Here is a 12,416-nt window from a genome sequence, read left to right on the forward strand (position 1 = left end):
TCCGCATTCTCAACATCCTCTGGCTTCCAATCCTGATACCTTCTCACCCAACCCTGTGATTAAAAGTCTCAGGGTAGGAGACTCCCAGACTCTGTACCTGACTTGTTTGGGGATTTTTCTCCTCTCTGATGAAAAAAATTTTTGAGACTTAATCTCATTCCCTTTGGTCATCCATTCTAACCTGACCAAAGATGAGAACAGAATCATCTTTGTCCCCTGCACTGTGACCATTCCAATATGTCATTCTTTAGGTCTTTAGAGAGCCTTAGGATACACTTCCCTTCTTCACCCAAACACTTGCCTTTCTTCATCCTCTTTCCCACATCACAGGTCAGCAAGTGACTCAGCACCAAGACTACATGAAATGTGCAAATTCATCGTTTCAGGTACCCAAGTCCCTGCATGCATCTGAGTGCTCATGTACTGGGTGCCTATCACGTGCCAGGCCCTGAGCTGCACTCGGGGCCTTGGCGGTGCCCATGACCAGTTGTATGGGGGATAGCTGGCAGGAGAGCTGGGGAAGGATAAAGGGAGGTAGGCTTAGGGTACTACCAGCTCTGCGCAGAGCACCCCCACACCCCCGTGCTGGGCAGCAAGTATGTAATTTGACACAGTGTTAGGCTTGCCCTAGCTGCCACAGCCCTGGCTGACTATCCAGCAGGTTTACTGTGAACTGTGTTCAACATGATGGTAGCCCGTTTCACAGACCTCAAAAGGGCCCAAAGAATGGCAAACGTGACTTCTGGTGCCAGAATTACAGATAACTCTGTAGTTTCTCCCCACCTAAAGCTTGAAACCTAAGTCAGGATGTCAACAAATGAAGCTTCAGGATTAACAGAAATCAGGCATCAAACTGGAATAAGTTCCATCCCTCTTCTCTCTCTGAGGATGATATTGGAGGCTTTCACTTTTAGCTCTGTAACGAAACCACTGGATTACAGAGGAGAGGTCCGACGTTAAATCTGATTGGTGTGTGTGTGTCCCATGCATCTATGCTCTGAACTGCCCTCCACCCTAACCCCTAGGATGGAAGCCCATCTGGACTTCACATATCCTTAATTCACAGAATGAAGAAATGGAGACCCAAAGAAGAGGCCCATGCACCTTGGGGCCCAAGGGAACTAGTCTAATTCTTTAGCAGGGAGGAGAATGTTGAGGTGACAGGATTTCCCAAAGAAGTCAACCTACAGTGACCGAGGGAGGTCAGGAGGCTGAAGGACAACAGAGTGGAGCAGACTGGACTCCAAACGCACAGCTCCTAACTTGGAGCACGTGGGCAAGTTTCTTAATTTCTTCAAGCCTCAACTTCTGCATATAAAATAGAACTAATAAGGTAACAGAAGGAACCCCCGAGCAAAGCCAGAGTGCCCCAGTCCACACCCAGCCAAACGTCCCCATTCTCTTATGTGCCTCGGGGATTCCTGGTGCTCTGGTGAATCTTGATTAAGGAAGGGAGCATCCAGACAAAAGCCAGGGTCCTCAGTAATAATCCTTTCAACTCCTTACCAGCTCATGGGCCTGAGGCAGCAGGGTTGGGGCAGGCCAGCCACAGGCCCCCCCGGAACCCTGGAAGTTTGAGTCTCCAGCAGAGATGCAAAGGGCTCAAGACGTGGCAGTGGACGCTCTCCAAGGAAGGGTCAGCGCTGAAGAAGCGTGTGCTTTCCATGCAGGTGAAGCTGTTCCTGGAAGTAAGGGCCCGTACCAGAGTGGCAAAGGTTAGGTCTTCAATTTTGGTGAAAAGTAGGGCCCTTCCCCAGCTTCACTGCTTAGAAAGAGGAATCCTTAGTATCTTGACCAGATATGGAATTCACAGCCTATAGAATAGCCATCAAAGGTTTCCAATGTCAGTGATTAATAATATCAGCCACCTCCCAGGTACAGCGAACCCCAGTAATGTACCCCATGCAGGACCAGAACCACCATCTTTTTAACCCTGTTAATAAAACTGGAGACAGTTCAATCTCCCAGGTTATCTTGTGCTTTCTCCCCAGCACCCACTTTCCTAGAAAGGCTAGTCTCAGTGCTTACAATAGTATTTCCAGACCCAGTTTGTATTGTGAAATAACTGGATTTTTTTCACTTTCAGTGAAAAAGGAAACAAACAAACTAACTAACTAATAAAAAGCCCATACTTGATTAAGAACTGTAAGATGTAATAGGTTTGCTGTGAGGAGTCTCTTTCAGATAAGCTCCTGATCTCTTTGAGAACAAGGACCAAACCTCATTCATAGCCACATGAATGTCACATAAAAGTCACTAAGTTAGTACTAGTTTCCTTCCCTTCTAACTTTCCTTCTCTTTCTCTATTCCACATGCACATGTGTGTGCTAACTCACTTCAGTCGTGTCCGAGTCTGTGCAACCCTATGGACCATAGCCCGCCGGGCACCTCTGTCCACAGGATTCTCCAGGCAAGAATACTGAAATGGGTTGCCATGCCCTGCTCCAGGGGATCTTCCCAATCCAGGGATTGGCCCACGTCTCTTTGTCTCCTGCATTGGCCAGAGGGTTCTCTACCACTAACACCACCTGAGAAGCCCCTCTGTTCCTCACCTATCCCCAAGCTTTACTAGTCCCTATGCGTCCAATCTTTATCAAGTGTGAGCTTCCTCAGATCCCATCCTATTATCACCAATTTTAAAAGTTGCCTATAATTAAACCAGTGGTTCTCAACCGTGACTGCAGATTTTAATCACCAGGGAAGCTCTGAAAACATACCAATACCCAGGACCCATGCCAGACTAATTAAACCAGAAACTTCCAGGTTGTAGCCCAGCTATCAGCACTTTTGTGTGTGTGTAACACTGGATATTTGTTGCTGCACAAGGGCTTTCTCTGGTTGTGGTGTACAGGCTTTTCTTTGCAGTGGCTTCTCTTGTTGCGGAGCACAGGGCTCTAGGGTGCTAGGTTTCAGTAGTTGTAAAGCATAGTTTAGGTGCCCCGTGGCATGTGGGATATTCCCAGACCAGGGATTAAACCCATGTCTTCTGCGTTGGCAGGCAGATCCTTAACCACTGGACCATAAGGGAAGTCCCAGGTAAGTTACCTTAGTAATACTAATGTGAGAACCACTAAATCAAACTCTTTGTGATACTCTTCCTCCTTTCTTGGCACAATGAATGCCCCCACCTCCCTTGCCTAGGACTAATCCCTCCATATTTCATTAGATCCTGTCCATTCCCATTTCCAACTCTTATCCCCAGGCTCTCCTGTATCTATTATAACTTCCAACTCTAGTAGCAAAATAAAACATCTCCCACCACTCTGCAGCCTCTTCTTGCTTCAGCCCTCTCTTTTATTTTCTTATCGTCCAGTGTTCTCTAAACAGTAGGTTCCTCTCTTGCACATTGGTGGGAATGTAAACTGATATAGCCACTATGGAAAACAGTGGGAGACTTCTTTAAAAACTAGAAATAAAACTACCATCAGTTCAGTCACTCAGTCATATCCGACTGTGCAACCCCATGGACTGTAGCACACCAGGCTTCCCTGTCCATCACCAACTCCTGGAGCTTGCTCAAACTCATGTCCATCAAGTCTGTGATGCCATCCAACCATCTCATGCTCTGTCATCCCCTTCTCCTCCTGCCCTCAATCTTTCCCAGCATCAGTATCTTTTCCAAGGAGTCAGCTCTTCACATCAGGTGGCCAAAGTATTGGAGTTTCAGCTTCAGAATCAGTTCTTCCAATGAATATTCAGGACTGATTTCCTTTAGGATGGACTGGTTGGATCCTATTGCTGTCCAAGGGACTCTCAAGAGTCTTTTCCAACACCACAGTTCAAAAGCATCAATTCTTTGGTGCTCAGCTTTCTTTATAGTCCAACTCTCACATCCATCCATGACTACTGGAAAAACTATAGCTTTGACTAGACAGATCTCTGTTGGCAGAGTAATATCTCTGCTTTTTGATATGCTGTCTGGGTTGGTCAGAGCTTTTCTTCCAAGGAGCAAGTGTCTTTTAATTTCATGGCTGCAGTCACCATCTGCAGTAATTTTGGAGCTCAAGAAAATAGTCTGTCACTGGTTCCATTGTTTCCCCATCTATTTGCCATGAAGTGATGGGACCGGATGCCATGATCTTAGTTTTTTGAATGTTGAGTTTTAAGTCAGCTTTTTCACTCTCCTGTTTCACTTTCATCAAGAGGCTTTTCAGTTCCTCTTTGCTTTATGCCATAAGGGTAGTGTCATCTGCGTTATCTGAGGTTATTGATGTTTCTGCCAGCAATCTTGATTCCAGCTTGTGCTTCATCCAGCCCAGTATTTCTCATGATGTACTCTGCACATAAGTTAAATAAGCAGGGTGACAGTATACAGCCTTGATGGATTCCTTTCCTGATTTGGAACCAGTCTGTTGTTTCATGTCCAGTTCTAATTGTTGCTTCCTGACCTGCATACAGATTTCTCAGGAGGCAGGTCAGGTGGTCTGGTATTCCCATCTCTTGAAGAATTTTCCACAGTTTGTTGTGATCCACACAGTCAAAGGCTTTGGCGTAATCAATAAAGCAGAAGGAGATGTTTTTCTGGAACTCTCTTGCTTTTTCGATAATCCAGTGGATGTTGGAGATTTAATCTCTGGTTCCTCTGCCTTTTCTAAATCCAGCCTGAACATCTGAAAGTTCACAGTTCATGTACTATTGAAGCCTGGCTTGGAGAATTTTGAGCATACTTTACTAGCATGTGAGATGAATGCAATTGTGCAGTAGTTTGAGCATTCTTTGGCATTGCCCGTCTTTAGGACTGGAATGAAAACTAACCTTTTCCAGTCCTGTGGCCACTGCTGAGTTTTCCAAATGTGCTGGCATATTGAGTGCGGCACTTTCACAGCATCATCTTTTAGGATTTGAAATAGCTCAACTGGAATTCCACCACCTTCACTAACTTTGTCCATAGTGATTAACCCTAAGGCCCACTTGACTTCATATTCCAGGATGTCTGGCTCTAGGTGAGTGATCACATCATCATGGTTATCTGGGTCATGAAGGTCTTTTTTGTATAGTTCTTCTGTGTGTTCTTGCCACCTCTTCTTAATACCCTCTGCTTCTGTTAGGTCCATACCATTTCTGTCCTTTATTGTGCCCATGGTTGCATGAAATATTCCCATTTCATGTCTCTAATTTTCTTGAAGAGATCTCTAGTCTTTCCCATTCTATTGTTTTCCTCTATTTCTTATAAAACTAAATAGAGTTTTCTATTTCACATAAAACTACCATATAACCCAGCAATCCCACTACTGGCCCTATACCCTGAGAAAATCATAATCAAAAAAGATGTATGTGCCCCAGTGTTCATTGCAACATTATTTATAATAGCTAGGATAAGGAAGCAACTTAGATATTCATCAACAGATGAATGGGTAAAGATGTAGTACATATATACAATGGAATATTAGTCATAAAAAGGAATGAATTTGAGTCAGTTTTAGTGAGGTGGATAAACCTAGAGCTTGTTATACAGAGTGAAGTAAGTCAAAGAGGGAAAAACTAATAATGCATGCATATGGAATCTAGAAAAACCGTACTGATGAACCTGCTTGCAGGGCAGGAATAGAGATGCAGACCCAGAACAGAATTGTGGATACAGTGGGGGAAGGAGAGGATGGAATGAATTGAAAGAGTAGCATTGAAACACACACATTATCATATGTAAAACAGATAGTTAATGGGAAGTTGCTTTACAGCACAGGGAGCTCAACCTGGTGCTGTGTCACAGCCTAGAGGTGTGGCATGGCATTCGAGGTGAGAGCGACATTCAAGAGGGAGGGGCTGTATGTACACTTACGGCTGATTCATGTGTTGTATGGTAGAAACCCACACAATACTGTAAAGCAAATATCCTCCGATTACAATTTTTAAAAAAAGAATAGGTTCCTTACCACCATCCTTCACTCTTCAGCTCCTTATAACCAGCCTTCCTCTCAATAACTCCCCTTTTCCTGATTTCACATATCTATATTTCGAAGAATGCAGCCTTTGGCCCCTTGACTCCTTACCTTAAATGCTCTCCCGAAGTAATGTCATTCTCTCCCTTAGCTTCAGTCAGTACTTATTTATTGATGTTGTTCAGTCGCTAAGTCGTATCCAACTCTTTGTGACCCAATGGACACAGCACCGCAGTCTTCCCTGTCCTTCACTATCTCCTGGAGTTTGCTCAAATGCATGTCCGTAGAGCTGATGATGCTATTTAACCATCTCATCCTCTGCCACTCCCTTCTCCTTTTGCCTTTAATTCTTCCCAGCATCAGGGTCTTTTATTGATGTTCCTAAATCCAGATCTCTCTTCTGAACATCAAGCTCATATTTCTAGGACATTTTAACTTGCCTATTCTTTGGGTCCACTAAATGTAATAGGTTTAAATGAAACATATTATCTTCCCTCCCCCATCCCAAGTCCTTTGGCTTATTCAGACCTTTCTCACTTCCAAACTTGGATCACTCCCTTCTACTCTATCTTTCTCTCTGTTGCCACTGTGATTTTTCTGAAAGAGAAATCAGTCTACCCCTCCATTGCCTAAAACAATTCAGTGACTCCCCACTGTCCACAAGATGAAGTCAAAACTTCTTGGCACTCTGTGTAAGGACCTTGAGTCTCCTCCTCCAGCCTTATCTCCTATTGCTCCTTGTGTATTCAAATCTCAAACTTGCAACATGCACATTTTCTAACTAGACCCACCAACTGGTTGTTCTACCAGCTTGAGGCTTTGTTACTGCCTCTGCCTTTACATGGTATCACAAAAGTCTTCGCGACTAAAACAAAGTACTCCCTTTACATCATGTTTTTTTTGCCTGATATCTCATCCCCCTCCTCTCTGCCTAGAGATTCTGTATGTCCTTCAAGATTCGGCTTTGGTCTTCTTTTTGTGCACGTGTGCTCAGCTGTGTCCAACGCTTACAGCCTGGAGTGGGTTGCCATTTCCTTCTCCAGGGGAATCTTCCAAACCAGGGATCAAACCCACGTCTCCTACATCTCCTGCATTGGCAGGCAGATTCTTGACCACTGGAGACTTCAGGGATGCCCCATGTCTCCTCCTTGACTCCTCCTCAACTTTCCTGAACAGAATTAGATGTTCCCTTCCCTAGAGAGCCTCCTTTACACTCTCAGAGCTCTGCATTTTATGACATTCTATGGTGATTTTCTATTTACTTTTCTCTCTGTCCTGCTGGTCTGTGAGCTTCTGGAGTGAAAGAAGCAGTGCTTAATGTATCTTTCGACACCCAGAACTTGGCTCAGTAAGTGAGAGTCAGCAGTAAATGTTGTCTAGTGAAACAGAAAGAAGAAGAGTATGAGAGGAGATAAACTAGAATGCTTGATGTCAAAGGGATCTTTCTGTATTTTACAGATAAGGAAATAGGGGTGGAGCAGGTAACTCATTGTCCCAGAATCATACAGCTAATTAAATGGCAATACCAAAACTGGAAACTAAATGTCCTGATTTCTTGTTCAGTAGTCTGTCAACTATACCATATTAACTGAATATTCATTGTTTCACGTCAAATAAAGCTACAAGGCAGTGGCTCTTAGCTTTTTGTGGACCCATGCTCTCTTTGAGACTTTGGTGAAAGCTACAGGCTCTCTCCAAAAAAAAAAAAAACTGCACGTAGAATTTCACATTCATTTTCAGGGGATTCAGGAAGTTAGTGGTTGAGTGAAGGATGACTGGAAGGAAGAAGAATCTAGAAATGGAGAGACCGGTGGAAGACTAATGCAGTAGTTGAGGAGTGAGACAGAACAAGCAGGCTGCAAGAGTAGGGGAATAGAAATGAAAGTCCAGCTTTCAGATGTGACCTGCAGGTGGGATGCACAGAGCTGAGAAAAGAGGAAGCATTTAAGATGACTCAGGTTTCTGGTATAGATGTTAAGGAAGATGGTGATGCCACACATCAAAGTAGGAGCTGCTGAGAGAGTAGGTTTGAAGGGTAGATAAGGTGTCTCATTTGACAGGTGTCTTAAATGTCTGCAGGCCATCAGGGTGGGGATATCTATAGGAAGCTGGCAACAGCACAAGTACCTTCCACATCTACTCCCCCCACTCTTCCTCAGGCCATCTGGATGATCTATTTTTCCCCGAACCAGATGCATACTTTCCTGCCTCCATCCCCTTTGTTCATCCCACATACCTTACACTACATTCACCCTTATCCAAAATATTTCAAGGTCCAATTCAGGCGCTGTTTTCTCTGTTAAGTTATTCCTGACACCACCAATGTGATCAGTTTAATCTCTCCCCTCTCTAAAATCCTAAATTTTTCTCTGAACTTCTCTTACCATATTTTCTATTTTGAATTTCAGTTGTCTTATTGAGAAAAGGGCAGAAAAAGAGAGAGAAAGAAACCAAGGAAAGATATCACAAATACATGACAAATAGCGAGATGGAGAATTTAAACCTAGCTATATCAATAATCATATTAAATGTAAATGGTCTAAACACACCTATTAAAAGGCAGCATTTGTCAGACTGAATTATAAAGAGTGATATTAAACTATGTACTGCCTACAAGAAACACCTTTAAATATAAAGTTATGAATAGGTTAAAGGTAAAAGGATGGGAAAATATATGCCATGCTAACACTAATCAAAATAGAGTTGGAGTTAACTATATTAATACTGTGCTACTGTACTAAAGTAGATTCCATGGCAACCTACTCCAGTACTCTTGCCTGGAAAATCCCATGGACAGAGGAGCCTGGTAGGCTGCAGTCCATGAGGTCGCTAAGAGTCAGACACGACTGAGCGACTTCACTTTCCCTTTTCCCTTTCATGCATTGGAGAAGGAAATGGCAACCCACTCCAGTGTTCTTGCCTGGAGAATCCCAGGGACGGGGGAGCCTGGTGGGCTGCCGTCTATGGGGTCGCACCGAGTCGGACACGACTGAAGCGACTTAGCAGCAAAGTAGATTCCAAGGCAAAGGTATTAATAGAAATAAAGAGGATCATTTTTAAATAATAAAGAGGTCAATTTATCAAGAAGACATAATAATTCTAATCATGTGTACGCCTAGTAACAGAAATAAGTACATGAAGCAAAAACTGATAGAACCACAATGAGAAATTGACACAGTTATAATCAGAAATGTCAATAAACATCTCTCAACTCATAAGACAAGAAGACAGAAAATCAATAAAGATATAAAGGACTTGACCACCACTATCAACTCACTTGACCTAATTGACATTTATAGACCATTCCACTCAACAACAACAGAATACACTTCTTTCTCAAGTGACATGGAAGACTGTCAAAGATAGACCATATCTTGGGTCATAAAAATAGGCTTGATAAATTTAAAAGGAATCAGATGGTACAAAATATATTCTCTGTCCAGAGTAGTATTAAATTATATATCAATAATAGAAAGATAGCTGGAAAATCTTGAAATATTTGGAAACTAAGTAACACATTTCTAAGTAATTCATGGATAAAATAAGAAATCAAAAGAGAAATTAAAGTTTTTGAACTGAATGAAAATAGGAACACAAACATAATCAAATCTGTGGGATGTATCTAAAGCAGTACTGAAAGGGAATTTATAGCTTTATCAGCCTACGAACAGAAAAGGAAATATCCTCAAGTCAAAGATACCAGCTTCCACTCTACAAAATTAGGTGAAGAGTGCAAGTTAAGCCCCAAGTAAGTGAAAGAAAGGAAATAATAAAAACCAAGCAGAAATCAACGAAATAGGAAATTAACAGAGAAAATCAATGAAACCAGCAGCTCGTTCTCTGAGAAGATAGGCAAAAGAGATAAATCTGCCAGACTGATCAGAAAAACAAGGGAAAAAAAAAATACAAATGACTAATATCAGTAATGAAAGAGATGACATCACTGCAGATTCTAAAGGTGTTAAAAGGATATTAGAAAATAAGTATGAAGGTGGCTCTACGCCGATAAATGTGACAGTTTAGATGAATGTAAAAGTCTCTTGAAAGTACCAATATGTCAAACTCACTCAAGAAGAAATAGATTATCTGAACCACCCTGTAACTATTAAAGAAATTAAATTGTAGTTAAAAACCTTCCCACAAAGAAAACACCAGGTGTAAATGGCTTTACTGGTGACTTTTACCAAATATTTCAAAAAGAAACAATATCAATTTTATACAAGCTCTTCCAGAAAAGTAGAACACAGGGAATACTTACCAAGTCATTATATAAAGCCAGCATTACTCTGACACTGGAATAAGACAAAGAAATTACAAGGAAACTACAGACCAATATCCAATATAAAATAGTTAAAGAATCCTTAACAAAATTTTAGCAAGTCACATACCACATCATGTAAAAAGGATAATACATCCGGACCAAAAAATTCTAGGTGGATTTAACGTTTGAGACATTGAAAACATTTTAAAAGATTAAAAAGGAGGCAAAGGGAATACATGGTCATCTCAATATCTATCAAAAAAACATTTGACAAAAATTCAATATCAATTTTTAATTTCAAAAAACCTTTAATAAATTTGGAGTGATAATAGTGGGCATCTACAAAAAATTATGGGTAACATCATATTCAAAGATTGGTTCTCTTAAGATCAGGAAAAAGGCAAGGATGTACATTCTCCCCACTTTTGCTCAACATTATGCTGGAGGTTCTAGCCAGTGTAATATGTGAAAAAAAAAAAAAAAGCATTGGAAAGATTGGAAAGGAAGAAGTAAGATTGTCTTTATTCAGAAACAACATAATCAGACTTCCCTGATAGTCCAGTGGTTAAGAATTTGCCTGCCAGTACAGGGGGCACAGGTCTGATCCCTGGTCTGGGAAGATCCCACATGCCGTGGGGCAACTAAGCCGTGTGCCACAACTACTGAGCCTATGTGTCACAACTGCTGAAACCCACATACCTGGAGCCCATGCTCTGCAGTAAGAGAAGTCACTGCAATGAGAAACCCACGCACTGCAAGCGGAGAGGAGCCCCCACTCCTTGAAACTAGAGAAAAGCCCATACGCAGCAATGAAGACCTAGCCCAGTCAATAAATAAAGGAATAAATAAATGAATAATTTTTCCTGCTGCCGCTGCTGCTAAATCACCTCAGTCGTGTCCAACTCTGTGCGACCCCACAGATGGCAGCCCACCAGGCTCCCCCGTCCCTGGGATTCTCCAGGCAAGAACACTCGAGGGGGTTGCCATTTCCTTCTCCAATGCATGAGAGGGAAAAGTGAAAGTGAAGGCGCTCAGTCATGTCCGACTCTTCGCGACCACATGGACTGCAGCCTACCAGGCTCTTCTGTCCGTGGGATTTTCCAGGCAAGAGTACTGGAATGGGTTGCATTACCTTACATAATCATCTTTAAAGAAAATTCAATGACATCTTTTTAAAAAGTTATTAGAACTAATAACTAAGTTTAGCAAGTTTTCAATATATAAAATCAATATGCAAAAATAAATTACATTTCTGAATACTAGCTATATGAATTTCCTAAAGCTGTCAAAACAACAAAATATCACAAACTGAGATGGTTTCAAACAGCAGAAATGTATTATCTCACAGTTCTCAAATCCCTTATGATTATATGGTGGAGGTAACCAGTAGACTGAAGGGATTAGATCTGGTACACAGAGTGCCTGAAGAGCTATGGACAGAAGTTCATAACACTGTACAGGAGGAGTAACCAAAACTATCTCCAAGAAAAAGAAATGCAAGGCAAAGTAATTGTTTGAGGAGCCTTTAGAAACAGCTGAGTGAGATTGAAGCTTCCCTGGAAGCTCAGATGGTAAAGCGTCTGCCTACAATGCAGGAGACCTGGGTTTGAAAATGGCAACCAACTCCGGTATTCATGCCTGGAAAATCCCATGGACCAAGGAGCCTGGTAGGCTACAGTTCATGGGGTTGAAAAGAGTCAGACACGACTGAGCGACTCACTTCACTTCATACAAAGAGCTGAGAAAAGAAGAGAAGCCAAAGGCAATGGGCAAAGGGAAGGATTATCCAACTAAATGCTGAGTTCCAGAAAATAGCAAGGAGAGAAAAGAAGAAGTGAAGTGAAAGTGAAGTCACTCAGTCGTGTCTGACTCTTTGCAACCCCAAGGACTGTAGCCTACCAGGCTCCTCCATCCAAGGGATTTTCCAGGCAAGAGTACTAGAGTGGGTTGCCATTCCCCTCTCCAGAGTATCTTCCCGACCCAGGGATTGAACCCAGGTCTCTGGCATTGTAAGCGAGACGCTTTACCATCTGAGCCACCAATGAACAATGCAAAGAAATAGAGAAAAACAATAGAGTGAGAAAGACTAGAGATCTCTTCAAGATAATTGGAGATAGATCAGCCCTGGGATTTCTTTGGAGGGAATGATGCTGAAGCTGAAACTCCAGTACTTTGGCCAACTCATGCAAAGTGTTGACTCATTGGAAAAGACTCTGATGCTGGGAGGGATTGGGGGCAGGAGGAGAAGGGGACGACAGAGGATAAGATGGCTGGAT

The sequence above is a fragment of the Bos taurus genome, chromosome 3 (assembly GCF_002263795.3).
Source record: "Bos taurus isolate L1 Dominette 01449 registration number 42190680 breed Hereford chromosome 3, ARS-UCD2.0, whole genome shotgun sequence".
Classification (NCBI taxonomy): domain Eukaryota; kingdom Metazoa; phylum Chordata; class Mammalia; order Artiodactyla; family Bovidae; genus Bos; species Bos taurus.